Source organism: Zeugodacus cucurbitae, chromosome 2 (genome assembly GCF_028554725.1).
Source record: "Zeugodacus cucurbitae isolate PBARC_wt_2022May chromosome 2, idZeuCucr1.2, whole genome shotgun sequence".
Classification (NCBI taxonomy): Eukaryota; Metazoa; Arthropoda; class Insecta; order Diptera; family Tephritidae; genus Zeugodacus; species Zeugodacus cucurbitae.
In genome coordinates this window covers 63,400,947-63,421,458 of record NC_071667.1, presented here as the reverse complement: position 1 = coordinate 63,421,458, position 20,512 = coordinate 63,400,947, and positions in this window count along the sequence as shown.

The following is a 20,512-nucleotide window of genomic DNA, read 5'->3' as shown; positions in this document are numbered from 1 at the left end:
TTATGTTTTAATTACAATTTCTTAAGTTTAAGTTAATATGTTTGCTTTGTATTTTTTTTACTAAATAAATTACAAAGAATTACTTATGAGAAAATAAGAAATAAAAATTGCGTGTTTCACTCTTTATCAAACGTATAGTAGGATTGTTTGTATTATATTTCATTCAATGAATTTTGTTTAGCGCGTGTTTTTTTGTATCACAGTTGCTGTGTAGTAAAGAGAGCAACACTGCAGTTGAGAGAGAGCGGATACTATTGGGAGTTGCGAGAATTGTTGCATGCGCAGTAGCAACTTGTATGAGAATTTATATAGTAGGTACTCAACAACAGCTGATCGAATGATTATTACCCGTGGTGTGTTTTTTTTACACACAGGCAAAATGTTGCACAAAGGTTTGAGCCAAAAATAAATGAGATAAATAAGGGATTTTATATCATATTCGCCAGAAATGCGTTTAACTCCAACCAGTACTGCAATAAAGCAATTGATAGCTCAATCAATAGTCATGACAACAAAAAAGCTATATTGTTAACTAAACTCCGTTTGATGGAACCAGTGAACGATCTGTTACGAGGAGGTTGGCCCATATAGAAAGGGAATTCGTTGTTGTTGTAACGGCATTGAACATTTGCCGAATTATTCAAAGGAATGCTGCTGATTTGACCACCTCCTTGGCATGATAAAAATACTGACCTGTTCTTGTTACGTAGAAACGACTGACGGCTGAGTAGGTCCGAGTGGTGTTCAAAAAAGAGGTCAAATTTCTATCGGTACTTAAGAATTTGCTGAATTTTTTTATCCGTTTCCGCAAGTTTCGGACTCATGAACCTTTTATGGACCAGTATATATCATCCGAAGCAATTCTCGAAACTTAATGGGATTTTTTTCTGGTGTAACTGATAACAAATTGTACCTTACATAGATAAAGGATACAAATTATTAAATGTGATACTGTACTATGCTCAACTTTGTATTATAGACATAATCGATCTAAGTGCCTCCTTAAGGGGGTATGCTGTCTAGACGCGTGAAGTTTAGGCAATTTTTAAACTAAGATAAAAAAAATGAAAAACATTTTTACTATCAATTTTTTTATGTTTTTTATTGACATTTTAATAATAAAAAAAAATTCAAGGAAAAAAAAACAAAATTCGTCGAGATACGGGCCGGTGGAGTGGGGGCTTCAAAAACGGTGCGTCCTGGTTGACGTGATTTCAACCCTTGTAGAGATCTAAAACACAAAAAACAAGGAGATTCTTCATAAGGATGGCGTTATCGGGTTGACCAATTAAAAAAAAAAATAAAATAACAAAATGGCGTCTACTTGGAAAAATTTTTTTTGACCCGATTTTTTCGACCTCTTTGAATTTTTTAAAAATACTTCAAATCAAAATTTGGAAATCCAAGGCAGACACGATACAGCATTGTATAAAGAAGATATATACCAAATTTCAAAGGAATCGGTTCAGTAGAACTTGAGATATCATGTTAACCACCTCAAAAAAAGTAGTTTCGAGAAAAACGCGTTTAAAGTTTAGGAGACCGCTCGGCCGGCTCGGACGTCACGTCACAAAATCGGCTGTATCTCCGAAAATAAGTCGAATTTTGAAAAATCCTTCCAAGGCCATATTTTTAAAAATCTAAACATTCAAAATATGCAAAAAAAATCGATTTATTCAAAATCCTAGACCAGAATACCCCCTTAAATCTTGAATATATCGGAAAATATGCGTGATATATCAATATATTTTTATAATTGGTACCGAAAATGGATATCGTTTCCTAGTTTCCATACATGAAACAATTCGAATTTCAGTCCTATTGACTTTAAAGTGTATATTTTGGTTCATTTAGACATATTCCACAATTCTTAAATTCGTATGGCTTGTGAGAGTATTTCATATTAATTAGTCCCGTCCGTACTTCAAACTTCCTTATTGGCTTCTATGGGATATTTAAAAATATCCTTTCTGTTATATGTATGTTTGTATATATATGTACATGTAGTAGTGAAACCCCAAACTTCAAATAGAAAGGGTAATCGGATACGAATTGAAAAAGTATTACAAAAAGTACGATATTCTCTAGCACAGTTAAAAAGGTAAATATGGCCACAACTGAGAGAGCCGAGCCAAACTTCATCTCTTTTGAAGGTATTTTTGGCGAGTATCTTCATGAAGGATACCGTTACTTTTCTCCTGAATGAAGTCATTCCGTTGTAAACATTCGACGTGTGCGGTACATGAACAGCGCGCAGTTCCTTCCGTTATATACTTAGTTATGACAACGTTGTACATATAATGCACGCGTATGTACATATGTATGTGTGCATTTATTTACATTGCGTAGTGAAAATAGCCGGTATAACTTGTGGAGTGCAGTGAATGGTGATTGGTCGTTAAATATACCGTAAAAGCGGTGATAAAAGTGTTGTACATACATACATATATACATATATAGGTATTATTTATGTATAAGTTTATAAATCAATATATAAAGAATGTAAAGTGTATATGCGTGAAAAAGTATAAAATTTCGAAGAAGAAAATACTCGTATTAAAGTGGTGCCCGCTATGAATCGTAATATGTATGTGTAAAGAATACCTAAATAGTTAAATAAATATATATATGCGTTTCATTATACATATGTATGCATGTTAAGTAAATAAGCGAACACCTATAAAGTCAGTTTTTGAAATAATAATGTGCATGGCCTAGTGAAAATATACGATCTTAGTATCTTTATGGCTAAAAATACATATATACATATAAATGTATATACATATATATATTTATGTACGCACTAAAGTGCCATAATAAAGGAATTAAAGTGTCGTGTTTGGGAATTTCCGTGTAGTCAAACCTAAACCTAATTGTATTGCGTGGAATCGGATGCGCTTCTAAACAATTGGAACAACACTTTCATACATATAAAATATACATATATACATACATATAACAAAAAAGTGTGTGTGTGTAGTTCATAAATAAATTACCTCGCTCCATTATGCTTGGCAGATAAGCTTGGGCTTTGCGTGACTACATCCTGGCGCCTGACGGCAATAGCGGCAATTGTGAAAATGTAAATATACTTATAACATAATAGCAATAGCAATTATAAACGCGAAATATTACTTGACATATGTAGGTATATAGATAAAACAAGTAAGGAAGGGCTAAGTTCGGGTGTAACCGAACTTTTTATACTCTCGCAATTTATTTATTTATATTATATAATACACAATTTGACCCACATATTCGTCATATATATTGTATAAAGTCCATTGAAAGTTGGAAACCATAATATTAGGTTAGAAGCACCGAGGTCCTCGTGTTCGATATATGGGGCCTTGAAAACCGATGATCCGATTTCGGCGATTTTTAGAATGGGGCTGCCACACTGTAAACATAGTATTTGTGCAAAGATCTGCGCCGATATCTTCACTAGTGCTTACTTTATATATTGTAAAGTAAACGATTCAGATCGTCTTCATAGTTCTGGTATATAGGAAGTAAGCGTGGTTGTGAAGCGATTTGCCATTTCTTATGTGAAATTTAGTGTTTCTGACGTTTTTCGTTAGTGAGTTAACCCACTTTTAGTAATTTTCAACCTAACCTTTGTATTGGAGGTGGGCGTGGTTATTATCCGATTTCTTTAATTTTTGGACTGTGTTAAGAAGTGGCTGCGACTGCAGAAAGTTTGGTTTATATAGCTCTATTGGTTTGCGAGATATGTACAAAAAACCTATTTGGGGGCGGGGCCACGCCCACTTCCCCAAAAAAATTACATCCAAATATGTCCCTTCATAGTGCGATCCTTCCTACCAAATTTTATTTCCATAGCTTTATTTACGGCTTAGTTATGGCACTTTATGCTTTTTTTTGGTTTTCGCCATTTTGTGGGCGTGGCTGTGGTCCGATTTTTCTCATTTTCGAAAGCAACCTTTCTATATTGCATAGACGGACGGACGGACAGACAGACATTCGGATTTGAACTCCACTCTTCACCCTGATCACTTTGGTATACATAACCCTATATCTAACTCTTTAAGTTTTGGGTGTTACAAACAACCGTTATGTGAACAAAACTATAACACTCTCTTTAGCAACTTTGTTGCGAGAGTATAAGTATACTTAAGCTAAACTAGCTTAAAGTTTAACTAGCTGCTAGTTTAGAAACAAATTATACAACCTGTAAAGTTGGACACCCGTATAATTTGGACACTCGCTCAAATTGGACAAAATGTTCTGTACCAACATAATATAGTACAAACAATCATTCCTTCATAACATAGACACTCGCGTAACTGGGACAAAAAGTGCTGAACCGCAGGTGTCCAGCTTAGACAGGTTTTACTGTATATTCCTATACACCAAATTTTCGGTATGTTCATTAATTACAAATGACAAAGCTTTTATCAAATACAAACCATCTGGAGATTGTTTAAAGCAACAACTTATTCTAAAAGCACTTTTATATCTGTATGAGAGATATTTGAATCCGGACTCAATGCCCAAGAGTATACAACTTAAAAAAGCAAAGATCATGATTTAACAGATTATATTTATAAGACAAGAAACTCTTTTTATATATTTAAATAATATATAGTTTTCTAGGTTAGGTTGAAAAGTATATTCATTTAATGAACTTTAGCAGCATTTTATGTCAAGTATAATATACATTTGTAATCAACTTCCGTGGTAGTTTGTGTTTCCCGATCTCTTACATATAAATTTGGTTTTTCGCCATTCAACTTAATTGCAGAAGCATTACAGTTTCGCAAGTTGCTTCTTTCTAATTCTCATTCTAAGAAAACTCTACACCGCTTCCTCTTAAAAATGTATATATACATCATAATGGAAGAAGTAAAAGCTGCTGTAATTATAAAAATTTCGAAGAGTTGCTCTAATCATAAATATGTTTGCTTTCTTGCTAATTTTACTTTTTATTTTACTTTAACCCATTTCTTGCATTATTTTTTCTTACGGCCAATTCTTAATGCAAATGATTTCTTTGTAATTCGTACTCGGTATTTGTAATTTAAATGATATACATATATTTCTTAAATCAAATCTCTCTTTTCTTTTTAAGTAAAAAAAAAATATTCACATTTGTGATTTAAAACCCACTTAAGGCGGTGGTCTGTATAGACCCTTTATAAAAAAACGCAATGAGTAATTATATATTCGCGTGTGTGACAATAATAAAACGCACAACATGCAATTAGTTCTGGTTTAATTTGTAAGCAAGCTACAAACATATGTACATACATATACATATATGTACAAGTAGAAGCATACGTAACAAATCAGTGGTTAGTAATTACTCATACGCCGTGCGGTACCATACTGTCCACATACACGAAACATACCGCGCCACAACTGAACTTGATAAATCTTATCTTGAAAATTAAATAGTACAAACAGGATCTGTTATAAATATATATATATATATATATATCTATATATATACATATATGAGCCATGAGTTGTATTCTTACTCAAATTATTGCCTGCACGGACAGATGGCTAGACGGACAGACGGATATCTAGTTGCGAGAGTATAAATTCAACTTAATTGTTCGAACTTAGTGGTATAAAAACGGAATAATTTATTTACAAACGCTTAAATTCTAAATCTAAATATTTACATCATAAGTGAGTAAGTTCGATAAAAAAATTAAATTCCAAATAATAATTCGAAAACTCATTAACATGCATAATTGCTCGCGTTTCATGTTGACAAGCAAATAAACAATTGTTTAGAGAGGTGCTAAATGCTTACATACATTTCTACGAAAATAAACTCATTTGCATATTTCATTTAGATTTTCGTCAGTCAAACAGTCTTAATCGCATACCATGGTGATTAACGCGGTTGAATGGAATTTAAATGTTAGACGAGTAGGCGTAAGCATGAGTATGATGCTTATACGTAAAAGCGATTATTGTTTACAGTCATACATATATCTATATATTTGAATATGCAAGTTAATGCTGTTGATGATGATTACGATGTTGATGACAAAGTAATTTCCGCAGCGCTTGTCGCTACAATTACAAATATTTCTGTATTTCATAATTTTATAATTTAGATTTCGAGGTTATGCAATGTGTTCATTTCAGTTTACATATATTTTAATTTGTAACAAATCTAACGAAGAACTACACTCTCATATTTAAACCCGTATAATCTAACTGTGCCACGTGTGGTATGAGTAACCTTCGAAAACATTGATTCGTACTTTAAAGTACGAAATCATCTACAAAAGCTACAAGTGTAGCTCACACAATTAAGCCACTGCGTTTCAAAATTACGTTTTTGATAAAAAAGTCATCGAAGAAGCTTTGCATTTTTATAATGGTATGAAAAATAGATCCGTTATAAGTGTCGAAATTACAACAAGCATTTTCAGAAGAATTAGTAATGTGGTTTTCGAAAAAAATTAAATTGTTTTGCAATTGGTCTAATTACGTGTGCTCACATAATAAGGCCACTGTAACGAAAGCGTAGAAATCTTGATCTGAGCGAAAAAAAATATTGAGAAGTGAAAAGGCTATTGCCTTACAAATTTAATTTTGGAAACTCTTTATTTGATAGTGGATAAAAATAAGAGCTCTGCTCCTTGTAAAGTCAAAATCACATGAGTGCTTCCAAAAATTCAAAAACATTGCGAAAATCAGGGAATATTTTACTTTTTTTATGTGAAGAGTCTAGTACGCATTACCATATTTTAGGAAACAAAAGATTTTCGAAAATGTGCTCCGTAAAAAACCGAAAAAGACAATACCTTGCGACGATGGGTAATTACCACGAATGAGCAAGGTGGATTATTTTATGATTTCAGGTGAAATTTGAGCTCAAATGGAGCATATATATTGTGTAAGTGTGTTAACACATATTATCCGCCATAAAATACGTGAAAATTTACCAAATGGGTGAATTGCTCGACCCAGACCAAACGTATTGAAGAAGAACATCGAGCGAAGGATATTGTTTGCAAGGATATACCAGTAAAAGGGCTCCAAATTATTAGATCTAGTGGCATGGAGGGATGAATTCATGTTTAATGACTTCGAGAATGATAGTAGACCCTATATCAGGCGACAAGAATAACAAGAATTAAACCCACGATACACAAACAAAATTTGTGAAACATGGTGGATTATTAGTCATGATATGGGGATACTCCACCTCATACGGGAGTATGCAAATTGAGTGTAAAATAATACTCTCTTTAGCAACTTTGTTGCGAGAGTATAATGACTGTCGCATGAACAAATGAATAAGAATGAAGATTTTAGTTTTAAAATTAAAAGTGAACCTTAAAAAAACTTTAAATAAATAAAATTTAAGTCTATTCTTTTAATTTTGTAAAACTTTTCATTTTGATTTATCATTAAAATTCGATTTATATGAATTTGTATATCATACAATTCATGTGGCTTAATTGTGTAAGTACAAATGTATTTACGATTAAGGAACATGATTGATGATTGATTTGCTCCTCGAGTGTGTAAAGTCATCCGCCTTAGTATACTTACGATTATATTGTACTTCAAATAGAGGAAGAAGACAAAATACACAAGAGTCTGTATTTTGTGCGAAAATATCTTTTAGAATATTATTTTTTCTACTATTTCGTATTTTCGACTGTTTCGTTATCTTCTGTATTTCGTGCTACAATATTATCTAATTTTGGCAATTTAAAAAAGTTGTCATATTGCTGTTTTTGTAATTGCGAAAAAGTTTACATTAATTGACAAAACAAAAAGTTTGATTAAATGCGGCATTATGCTCTTGTCAAGCAAAATGGGCAATATTTTCTAACCTAAAATTAATTCGGTTACTGAGAGCTTAAAAAGTTTTGTTCTTTTGCGTAGCTTATTTTCATTTTGCTTTCGATAATTGTTGCAAAAACTTAAAATGTTGTCCAATTTTCTTAAGTGACTCAATGATAAATTTATCATGCACTGAAGTTTCAATTTCAACAGCATTTTCTACTTGTTAGACAATGTGAAACAATAAGTACGATAAAACTCAATCGGAATAATATTATATACGTACATATGTAAATGTAGAATGAAATGCTCTATTTCAAGGCCAAGTGTATGTATTAAGATATATGAATATATGTATGTACATATATATGTATGCTAATGTGGAATAATTTAAGAAAAGGAAATTGAAAAGAAACAAACAAGTCTGGATGCTAATAAAAAAGTGTATAAGCGATATAAATTCAAGTAATATATACATACATATATTTAGTATTCATAACATATTATACATTTATATACATACAGATATAAGTATATACTATACATACCTACAAGCTGTGAAAGTTCCACTCGTCACCCAATATTTGATGCGGTTGATGAACTCAATATTACCTTAAATTCAATTGGCTTTCCTTTCTGTTGACCCTCGAAATGGCTTTACGTTTCAGTTAATAAATGCAAATATATGTGAGTGTATTCTATCATTGAACTTATTCATAGCCTAACTGTGTTACATTCTATACTATACCCAAGTCATTATACTTATATATTATTTTGCATACAAATGCGTAAATACGGCGTATTATACTTGTCTACTCCTTCAGACAGTCAGATTATATTGAGTTTGTGAATACGCTGTTGCGTCACTCAGCTATTGATTTCAAGAGACAGCACAAGTGGTGTGTATGAACCGTATATTAGGTATGTAAACAGTAGTTATGATAATTGCAGCGGATGTTGTTGCGAATTTGTATACATTATCTGTCGAGATAAATTATTCCGTCATGACCGGAATTCGAATTTCCAATAAGTGGAAATTTTGCCTGGATCACTGGGTTATAATTATAATTATTAACCCGCTTCGATTCGCAACTTCTCTGATTGGTATACACTATGTAGCATAATACAGCACCTGGTTTGATACCTGTAGTAACAGTAGACAGACTGTTATGTATGTTTCATAGTTGGTTAATGCGCTCAATGTTGTTTTTGTTTGTGTTGTCTGGTCATTTATATTCATCACCTCATAGTTGCCACGGACAAGCGAGATAATCTCATTTCCAATATCTACATTTGTATTTGTTACTTTAATTTTGTTGTGATACAAGATACTTCCATATTAATTTTATATACTTAATTTTACGTCAGAGAGGCGTAGAAACTGATTAATCAAGTTACTTGTTACTAGAGCAACATTCTCTATATCTATATTACTATTATAAAAAGGAAAGATTTGTGTGTATGTTTGTATTGAATAAACTCAAAAACTACTATGCCGATTTCAAAAATTCTTTCACCTTTGGAGAGCTACATTCACCCTGAGTAACATAGGCTATATTTATAGCTAGAATCTCAACTTTCTGGAAATAGTTCATAGATGAGGGTATCAAAAAGACTCCCTGATGGAGAATCTTAATCTGAAACTGAAAATCGTCTTGCAAGTTATTCTCTTCGCATCGCAATCACGTGCCAGAGAGTCGAGTAACAAGCGCTCGCAGCTGCTTGCGGAACACAATTTCAAAACCTCCCAAGTACGCGCTTGAGGGTCGAGTATGGAGCGTGTGCAGCGGCTTGAAGAGCAATTATTAGAAATATACAAGCTCGCACTAGAGAGTCGAACTCTAAGCGTTGCCAACGCATTCATAATACGTTTACAAATAAAATATAATTTCATGTCCGAATTTTCCTCACTTTACTTTTTTAAAATGAAACCACGCAAGAAACGGGAAATTACATACATATGTAATATATGGGAGAGTGAGTAAAACTTATAACTTTTGAAATGTTTGCTTAAACCCGCGCGAAGCCGGAGCGGTCTGCTAGTAGCATATATAAGTACATAACTTCAGAGAAATCTTTCTATACTATTCCACTATGGAAGTGGTAGTGTCTAATGAATACAACCATTTTGTAAGAATGTGTGTTTTAATTAGATATTCTGATGTCACCAAACAAATGAAAGAAGTATAGGTGTATATGTGTGCTTTCATTACGTGTTAATGCCTTTGATAAAAGGCAACATACATCAATGGAACATTAAGCGTTTTAGTGCAAGTTCTGAGCAGCCAAGCAACCGACAGCTGCTTTTGTCTACCATTGACCCTGCCGCTTTTGATGTACTTAGTATGTACACAACCATATATTATTACCAAAACTCCGTATACAAATATGTGTTATCTTCTGTGCACAGACGGACGTGTATACTCTTACATACATAAATATGTTTATGTTGTTTGTATCATTCATATTTTCATTGCCTCAATGAAGTTTCTTGACTCAGTCTGGCTACCACTGTCTTAGTAGTATAAGTGGGGTCATTTTATTGCAATATATATTATATTTTTAAAGTCACAAATATATAACATTATTGAATATTTAAATACTTATAAGAAATTGATCAAACATATTGGGGCAAACCACAAATTGTCTGTTTTCTTTATGTCGAGTTTACACATCAAAAGCTAGATACATTTTTTAACTGCTTGATGCTGGAATTGATTGCTTTTTTATATTAATTGTCCTATGAATATTGAAAAACGGAATCTGCTTGACGTTCACATAAAAAGTTAACTTGTTCATAACCAGATATGTAAGTGAGCAAAAATATTTTTTAATTAAGAGTCTATTGAATATTGAAAAATTCCATTTTTATGAATAAATATAAATTCCACACTAAATATTTGCACATTGTTGAGGAGTATTTTCTGAACACTACAAAAATGGCGGTCGATTGAGCAGCTGATAAATTATTTTTCATGTGATTTTTTTTTACATGTGTACTAGTTATGCAAACATGTATGTACATGTATTGATGAAATTTACAACTTTTCTGTCACTTCAAGCCAAAGAGTATATTGTATTAATAAAAATATTAGATACCGACCTTATTTTAATGAAAATTATTTTCGAGTGCATTCAAAAGAAATAAGTACTTGGATTAATACAATTTTTTAAGAATTTCTACTCAAAAACTCTCTTCATTTCTTTACAAATAGTCTGTAACATTTTCTGTTAGTTGAAAGTACCAACGCGCCCTTGGGAAATATTCGAAATAAGTAATTTAACGGCACTCTTATAGATACTTCTTTCAGCTTGGAGAATACAGTACTTTTTATTTTATGTTTAGTTTAATAGTATGTGAAAAATTATTAGCAATGCAACACCACTGCGTATACGTAACCTCAATGTATTACAAAGTTTTGTAAATATACTAATTCAACCACATTGATATGCAGAAAACAGAAGCAGAAAATACAATTTAATAAGATATCAAAAAATAAAACAGAAAGGTGGAAAGCGAAAAGTTAAATAACCAAGCTTTAGCTGCAACAATCAAAATGTGGAAAGGAAAGGATTAAGAAATAATGGAAAACTCAGGTATTCAATAATGCTTTGGTTGTATTTATATAGAAAAGAAAAGCAGCAACGAAGCTTTGTATATGGTAAAATGTGTTCACCAATCTGATAACAAACATTTCAACAATAACCACACAGCGGGAGAATAGGACAAAAGCGAAAAAACTGAAAGAGAAACAATGCAGAGCACTAGGACATTACACCTTACAACATGAACCGCCACTTGTTATGAAAATAAAGGTTGGGTTATTCGCTGGCGGCGGACAAAAAGTGTATAGTAAATGCAGAAAAGTTTGTACATTAGCTAGTAGAATACCATAAGAGTTCAGTTATGTTATATGAAATAGAATAAAGAAGTGTTAATATACGTGTATATATAGCAATGCTAATATGTATAAACCATTGATAATAAGGCAGGAAGAGTGAAATTTACGCCTAGAAAAGTGTAAAGTGAAAAGAATATTAGACACCATCACTCATAACATTTGATGTAAAAATTTCCAAAAAAAAGATCGATATATGTGGTATAAAGTCAGCGAGAGATATTGAGATGTTTCATTCATTAATAAAATGTAAAACAGATTACAATTTATAAACAAATTACATATACATATGTACATATATATAATTGGAACCCTACGCAACTAATATGTGGTTGGTAATTGCCCATACGCAGTGTGCAACCGCATCTGACATCAAACTGACTGCATACTGCGCGCTTATGCTACAATTGAGTATAAGTTACTAATTTCAACATCAGTATAACAAATCGGAAAGATTAATTTGGACATTGTGTATCCAATTTGTCTAATGTGCGGTCAACCCTCAAAATATGGTGGACTGCCCGTTGAATGCGTTGGACTGTGAAACACTTTAATCAATTAGTGGCTTCCTCGCCAAATTGTTTATGTCATTTCGTTCACATTGTAGACAGTTTAATTAAATTTATTTTATTTGTTGAGTTAATAAAATAATATATCTAAATAAAAGCAATAAGAAGTCATTTATTTTTTTACTATTAAAGCATAGGTATTTACTAAGGTCCAAACAGAAGATATATATAATAAGTAAGTCACCTAACTGTAGTATGACATTTGTGTACAGCAAGTATTGTGGAATACCAGGAAAAAAATCACAAAAAAGAAAACTTTAAACTAACTCAAATACTGCATACTTATGTATATAAATACTTCAAAAGAATTTAAATTTATTTAAATGTAATTAACTTTTACTTTAACATGATTTCAAACAAATAAAAAAAAATATTAAAAAAGGTGGCTAAGTGTCTAAAATGTAACGTTAAGAACATTTGCATATTTCACTTAGATATTGTCAGTCAAACAGTCAGAAAATACTTATACTATTGCCATAGCGGCACTAACACACGGTGATTAACGCGGATGAATGGACCCCAAGTGTTTGCCCTGAGGGCGTAAAAGAAAGTGTTTACTTGCATGCGTATGTACATTTGCATGGGCAAGTATGTAAATGCTGCTGGTTATCATTATTATGTAGCCGCCATAATAATAAAGCCACCGCTTGTTTTGCAATCAAAAAATAATTATGTCTTCTAAAATTTCTTAATTAAAATAACGCGGGAATTGTGTTTAACATGAAGCTGTAAAAAAGTATATCTGACTTTGTTTAAATTTTATGGTGCCTATCGGTGATATATTTTTATACTCTCGCAAAAAAAAACGGTTGTTTGTAAGTCCTAAAAATAAACGAGTTAGATATAGTGTTATATATATCAAAATGATCAGGGTGACGTAAAGTTCAAATCCGGATGTCTGTCTGTCCGTCAGTGCAAGCTGTAACTTGAGTAAAAATTGAGATATCTTAATGAAGCTTGGAACACGTGTTCCTTGGTACCATAAGAAGGTTTGGGGCGTACCGCCCCAAAATGGCGATAACCGAAAACACATAAAGTGCCATAACTAAGCCATAAACAAAGCTAAAATTTGGTACATAGGATTGTTCTAGGAAGGGTCATATTTGGATAGAATTTTTTTGGGAAAGTGGGCGTGGCCACGCTCCCTACTAAGTTTTTTGTACATATCTCGTTAACTAGTAAAGCTATATCAACGAAACTTTCAGGAGTCTTTTTTTCAGGAATTTCCTTATATAGTCCAAAATTGGAAGAAATCGAATTATAACCACGTCCACCTACCATACAAAGGTTACGTGGAAAAACTACTAAAAATGCTTTAATTCAGCAAGGAAAACCAACAGAAACCATAAATTTAATTATATAGATGGTATAGAAGAGCTGCACTCAAAATGGTATACAAAATTTTAAATGGGCGTGGGCCGCCTACTTATGGGTCAAAAACATATCTCCGAAATTACTCGACCACTTTCAATAAAATGAAATTCATCTTGTAATATTTCCCTTGTATCCCAATGATATGTTGTGAAAATAGACCAAATCGATGCACAACCATGCCTACTTCCCATATACCAGAACTTTGAAGACGATCTGAAACGTTTACTTTACAATATATAAAGTAAGCACTTGTGAAGATATCGGAACAGAACTTTGCACAAATACTACATTTATAATGTGACATCGCCCTTCTAAAAATCGTGGAAACCAGACCATAAATTTTCAAGGCCCCATATATCGAATATGAGTACCTCAGCGCTTCTAATTTGTTTTTACCGGAAATATAGGTAAGTCTCTCAGATATTTTGAAGAAATTCATAGGGAATATATTTCATTTAATAATATGTATCCGTGCATAAAATACAGGTCATAACTTCACCTAACTTCCATATACCTAATATTAAGGTTTCCAACTTTCAATCGACTTTATACCATATATATGGCGAATATGTGGGTCAAATTGTGTGTTATATTAATAAAATTAAATAAATAAATTGCGAGAGTATAAAATGTTCGGTTACGCCCGAACTTAGCCTTTCCTTACTTGTTCATTTATATAAAATGTATTTTTGTTATATACATATATTAAATGTGTCTTACTTACTTTCAAACATAATTCCATGAAACTTTAGTACCAATAGCCATAGGTAATAAAATTGATTTGGCTATACTTAAAGAATCAATTAAAAATACTTGATATACGTGTATATAGCTCAAATTTTAAACCGCGTAGTAATTTTCACATTAAAATACAGATTTAAGCTGCTCCTCGCAACGTTATATATATATGTGAGGATTTTTAGTATATGTTGTTCTTGTCTGGCCATGAGAAGCACTTGAGTGCAGTAGTGCGTAGAGTACGTTGCAACTTTGTGGTAAAGGAAGAGCGTCTGGTGGTTATACACAACTGTACACTCACTTAACGCTTGCTTGAACACAACACAAATGCAACGTAAATAAATTTGTTTAAGCATTAATGTATGCAATGTCATAACGGGAGAGAGATAATCGTTCTTCATTACAGCTGAACATGAACATTCTCTTTTTGAAGGTTAAAATTGTGCTGAAAATTATATGCGTTCATCAAGTATGAATCCAGATAAGAACCCTTCATTATTAAGAAAAATACTGGTAACCCTTTTCTTTAAGCCGTATCTTATTTCCATATTTATACTGCATAAAATCAATTTCCTTCACACTGTGTGCTACGGGTGGTATGAGCAACTTTTAAACAAATTGTAAGTGAAACTACGAAATGATGCACAAAGCTGAGTATACTAGCAAAATCTACTTAAGAGCATATATGCTAGTTTGGTTTAAGTGTGCTAACTAAATTTAAATCAATATTATGAAGATGCAATGTATTCGCTTAATATGTGTATATGTAGTAAAGGGTGATTTTTTAAGAGCTTGATAACTTTTTTAAAAAAAAAAACGCATAAAATTTGCAAAATCTCATCGGTTCTTTATTTGAAACGTTAGATTGGTTAATGACATTTACTTTTTGAAGATAATTTCATTTAAATGTTGACCGCGGCTGCGTCTTAGGTGGTCCATTCGGAAAGTCCAATTTTGGGCAACTTTTTCGAGCATTTCGGCCGGAATAGCCCGAATTTCTTCGGAAATGTTGTCTTCCAAAGCTGGAATAGTTGCTGGCTTATTTCTGTAGACTTTAGACTTGACGTAGCCCCACAAAAAATAGTCTAAAGGCGTTAAATCGCATGATCTTGGTGGCCAACTTACGGGTCCATTTCTTGAGATGAATTGTTCTCCGAAGTTTTCCCTCAAAATGGCCATAGAATCGCGAGCTGTGTGGCATGTAGCGCCATCTTGTTGAAACCACATGTCAACCAAGTTCAGTTCTTCCATTTTTGGCAACAAAAAGTTTGTTAGCATCGAACGATAGCGATCGCCATTCACCGTAACGTTGCGTCCAACAGCATCTTTGAAAAAATACGGTCCAATGATTCCACCAGCGTACAAACCACACCAAACAGTGCATTTTTCGGGATGCATGGGCAGTTCTTGAACGGCTTCTGGTTGCTCTTCACCCCAAATGCGGCAATTTTGCTTATTTACGTAGCCATTCAACCAGAAATGAGCCTCATCGCTGAACAAAATTTGTCGATAAAAAAGCGCGAAACACATTTCGAACCGAACACTGATTTTGGTAATAAAATTCAATGATTTGCAAGCGTTGCTCGTTAGTAAGTCTATTCATGATGAAATGTCAAAGCATACTGAGCATCTTTCTCTTTGACACCATGTCTGAAATCCCACGTGATCTGTCAAATACTAATGCATGAAAATCCTAACCTCAAAAAAATCACCCGTACGATTACAGTACATCAGCTCAACTGAAAGCGTAAAACCATACAAATTTCGTTATTATTGGGACTTATGGTGTCCTTAAATGATTCATTCGATTGAGAAAAAAAAGTTTGCAAACAGGGACGATTTTCTCAAAAAAGGCTACATTTTTCATCTGATGAAATTTATTGAAAAATGTATATTATTGATACGAAATTTTAAACGAAAAAAATAAATCGCTCAAGGACACGGCAAATAAATTACGAACAATTAAAAAAAAAATGAAATCTATTGAAAACTCTTTCGGCAATTCAAGCAACGACGTTTTTGGAAAACATGATTTCCAGATAATCGCGTTTAAAGTTTCAAGTACACGTTTGTTTAGTGTAGCGAAGCAAGATGCAAAACGCTTCGCTTCTACTGCTTAAATATATATAAAAGCTATTTGAGATAACATTCTTAAGAACGTATACTTTAAGATAAAATCACAAACAAAAATCGATTTTTTGACCGACTTCAACATAAACCTATTACTCTTTAAGCCTTCGTACCTCAGTTGTTACTTGATGCGGCTTATGAACCCAATGTTCTCTCGATTGTAGTGGTTTTATTCTTAAGTTAATAAATGAAAATGGGAGTGTGAATATGTGTGCCCTTTGGGAAAAATATTTAATAGTAGTAAAAACAAAAGAACTTAATTCTGTTATATGAACTCATAAGAATATATTCACATACTCAACTTGTAACAACAAGTGTCTTCGCTTACCTGCTGAATTCTAAAATTCTTTCACTTCTATTAAGTTTTAATTTCCTTGAATGCTATGCCCATAACTTTTTATGTTTTACAAAAATAAAATTGAAAATAAATGTCATGTTATCAATTTTACAACAGTTATCCGTTAAACGAGAAAAATAAAAGTTCCAAACACTTTTGAAACTTTTAAAAACAAGTTTGCCTTTAAAGTGAAAAGTCTGCTTGCACTCATAGTTAAACAATTTATCTGTTGTTCATTGAATTGAATACAAAGTCAATTGAGTTTAAACTCCCACAGTTGTCATCCTCATATACTTGCCAATATATTTCAATATGTACATCGTTAGTGGGTATGTGAAATTGTGTTAAAACTTTCGAGTGAGTTCAGAAGATATTCATACGTATCTACATAAAAACAAATATAATTTTTTAAGGCAATAAATAAATATAAACTTTCTACAACAGTCCCAAAGTCTTGAAAATTACCGTAATGATGTGTGTTAGTATGTATAATATTGTGACACAAATAAACTTCAGCATAAAGAACAAAACACAAACAATTTCGAATGTCATAAGACAACGGAATTATTATTAAAGTAGACTGCGTAACAAAATTAATTAACCAAGTTACACGCGCAGACTGCTAAAAAAGTCAAGTGCAATCTTCTCTAACATAACAGTCATTTAGAAGATATTTCAAGATGTTTAATGCACTTCATAAAGTCTACTTAACTTGCTTGCTGTTGTATATGACAGCCCATATGAACTGTATTGTGTAACAGTATATATTAATATAATGGTATATATGTATACAAATAGCTATACATAAAGAAGGTAATTATTTTTAATAATCTTAAATTTAAGTAGACACTCTAATGTCACTAAATAATAATGTTAGAGAAATACATGATAATGTATATTTTCATTATATGTTTGACATACGTATATGTTTTTTTCGAGAGGAAAATTTTGCGCAAGATTTATGGTCCTCAGAACATTGGCAACGGCGAATACCGCAGACGATATAACGATGAGCTGTACGAGTTATACGACGACATTGGCATAGTTCAGCGCATAAAAAGACAGCGGCTACGCTGGCTAGGTTATGTTGTCCGAATGGACGAAAACACTCCAGCCCTGAAAGTGTTCGATGCAGAACCCGCCGGAGGAAGCTGAGGAAAGGGAAGGCCTCAACACCGTTGGAGGGACCAGGTGGAGAGCGACTTGGTTACACTTGGGATCTTCAACTGGCGCCGAACTGCGAAGGAGAGAGAGAAGTGGCGCACTATCGTCGATTTGGCTATAACCGGCTAAACGGTTGCAACGCCAATCACATACATACATTATATGTTAGGGTCTTTAATGAAAGGCGACAAAAGAATGTCACACATCAATTGCTCACGGTGAACCTTTTCGCATGCAGGATAGGTTAAGTTACTAACATAAAACTTGAGTTCGAAAACACGTGTTAGCTGAAGTACTACATACCTATTGTTATACGAGTACATCTGAACATATGCGAATGTTGCTTGCACTTTCTAAATTTGATTTACCACACCGAAGGTTTTGGTGTATTTTGCTACTAAGTCACACTTGTCATGTTTTACTTGCGAATTATGGGCGAATGAATTTCCGTGCTTTAATTGCAGCTACCATGCGTGGAGCGCCTTTCGTGAGTGGTAGCAATTGATTGGATTCAGTGTTCAAGTAGTAACTGCAACTTGTGTGTGGGCTTTAGTGAGAAATTCAGCTTCAAATGTAGATGATACTAAAACCCATTATGTAGAAGTTGATTTCATGTTACGTATACGCCGAGTCATACTGAGTGCTAAATACTCGTATATATAAAAGTCGGAAAAGAAGACTTTGAGAGAAGTTACACAATTACTAAATACTAAATGTCATTAAAATAAATCTGTTAATTTTTAAATTTAAGCTTTATGCTAGATATAATTCATTCCATATACATATGTATACACTTGTATTATTATTATGTATTAGAGCTAGTAAAAATGTCCAAATGAATCATTCGATATATTCTACACACTCATATATATATATACTCATAAATGCTCTTCCATGTGCTCTTAAGTGCCTGAGTAAACATAGTATTGTCGTACATCTCAGTCGCAAATGACAGCGGGAAACAATAAGAATTTCCGGACTGGATATACTCGCTCATGTTCAATTAGTGCTAACTATCGACGGCAATTGCCGATGTCGGTGTATTAGTACTATCTGCACTTAAGTAGGCAATATAAATGCACGATTATGCGCGCGATTTGGTTTAAGTAGTCAAGCATGAGAGTTGAGCATGCAAGATGTTCTCTGAAGTGCTTTTTACCCATTTTTATTAATAAAATTTTCTGCATATTTTTTAAACCATGCAGAATATTATTCATAAATTGTTTTCAGGGGTTTCTTCTTCTTCTTTAAAGGGGTTTCAAAAACATTAACTTACTTATTACATATTTAACCGAAATAATTTTTCAAACACAATGGCAAACCCTAATCTCCATAATGAAGATAAATTCTTGGCTATAACATTAAATTTTATCCGTTTTATTTCTTCTTGAAGATCATGTGTCCAAAAAAGATATCCTATATAACTAAATCATATAAAATTTGAATAATCCTCCATAATACTTGATATTCTTTAAATAAAATTTTTTTAAAGTTTTTTTGGTATTATCCAATAAACTGAATCGATTTTGTATCGGACTATAACTTTTCAAGGCCCCAAATACTGAACATGAGGACCTTAGTACCTGTGGCTAATTTTTTATCGAAAATATCGGTAACCCTCTCCGATATTTTAAATAAATTCAGAGGGAATATGAATAATAGTATGTCTTTGTTATTTTCACTCCTTTGATCATTGCAAATTGTGAGAGTATAAAATCTTCGGTTATACCCGTCTCTAAAAATACCAGCGTTTTATACAACATAAGCTTGAATGAATATATTTTCAACAATTTAAAATTATAAATATTTTCACTGCGCCCAATACAACGTAACTCCCTCGAAATATAAATAATGAAATTATGGAAGACGGAAATACTTTTGATGGCAAAACAAGTGATGGCGATATTAAATTCTTTGGTGTCAAATATACATACATATATACATACATATGTATATAGGAGGATGGGATCATGTGTAGAAGTTCACGCAAGTGAGGAAAGTTTTTGATTGTCATTCACTTGGGAGTGGCCAGAAACGATTCTTCTCCACATGGTTCAAGCAGCTCACGACTTCCGGTTTTAGACCAAGTATCCTCTGGGTAGCCAACAGACATCCGTTTGAAGGCGAGCTAAAGTGAGAAGGCGAAGCCCGCTTATGCGGTTGTGCGTAGGGCTTGGGACCCACCACATAAAAACGAAGTACCAATGAAAAATCTACGAAAGCCTCGGATGAGACACCCACCTTTTGATGACGACCCCTGCAAACGTTTTAAGGATAATGATATAAGGGCATGCACCTGGAATGTCCCGACCCTTAATTGGGAAGGTGCCTCTGCCCAGCTGGTTGATGTTCTCATACGACTCAAGGCTGACATCACCGCCATCCAAGAAGTGCGATGGACGGGACAAGAACGGACGAAGGTGGGTCCTTGTGACATCTACTCCAGCGGCCATATAAAGGAGCGCAAATTTGGTGTTGGATTTGTGGTGGGAGAGAGACTCCGTCGCAGAGTCCTGGCA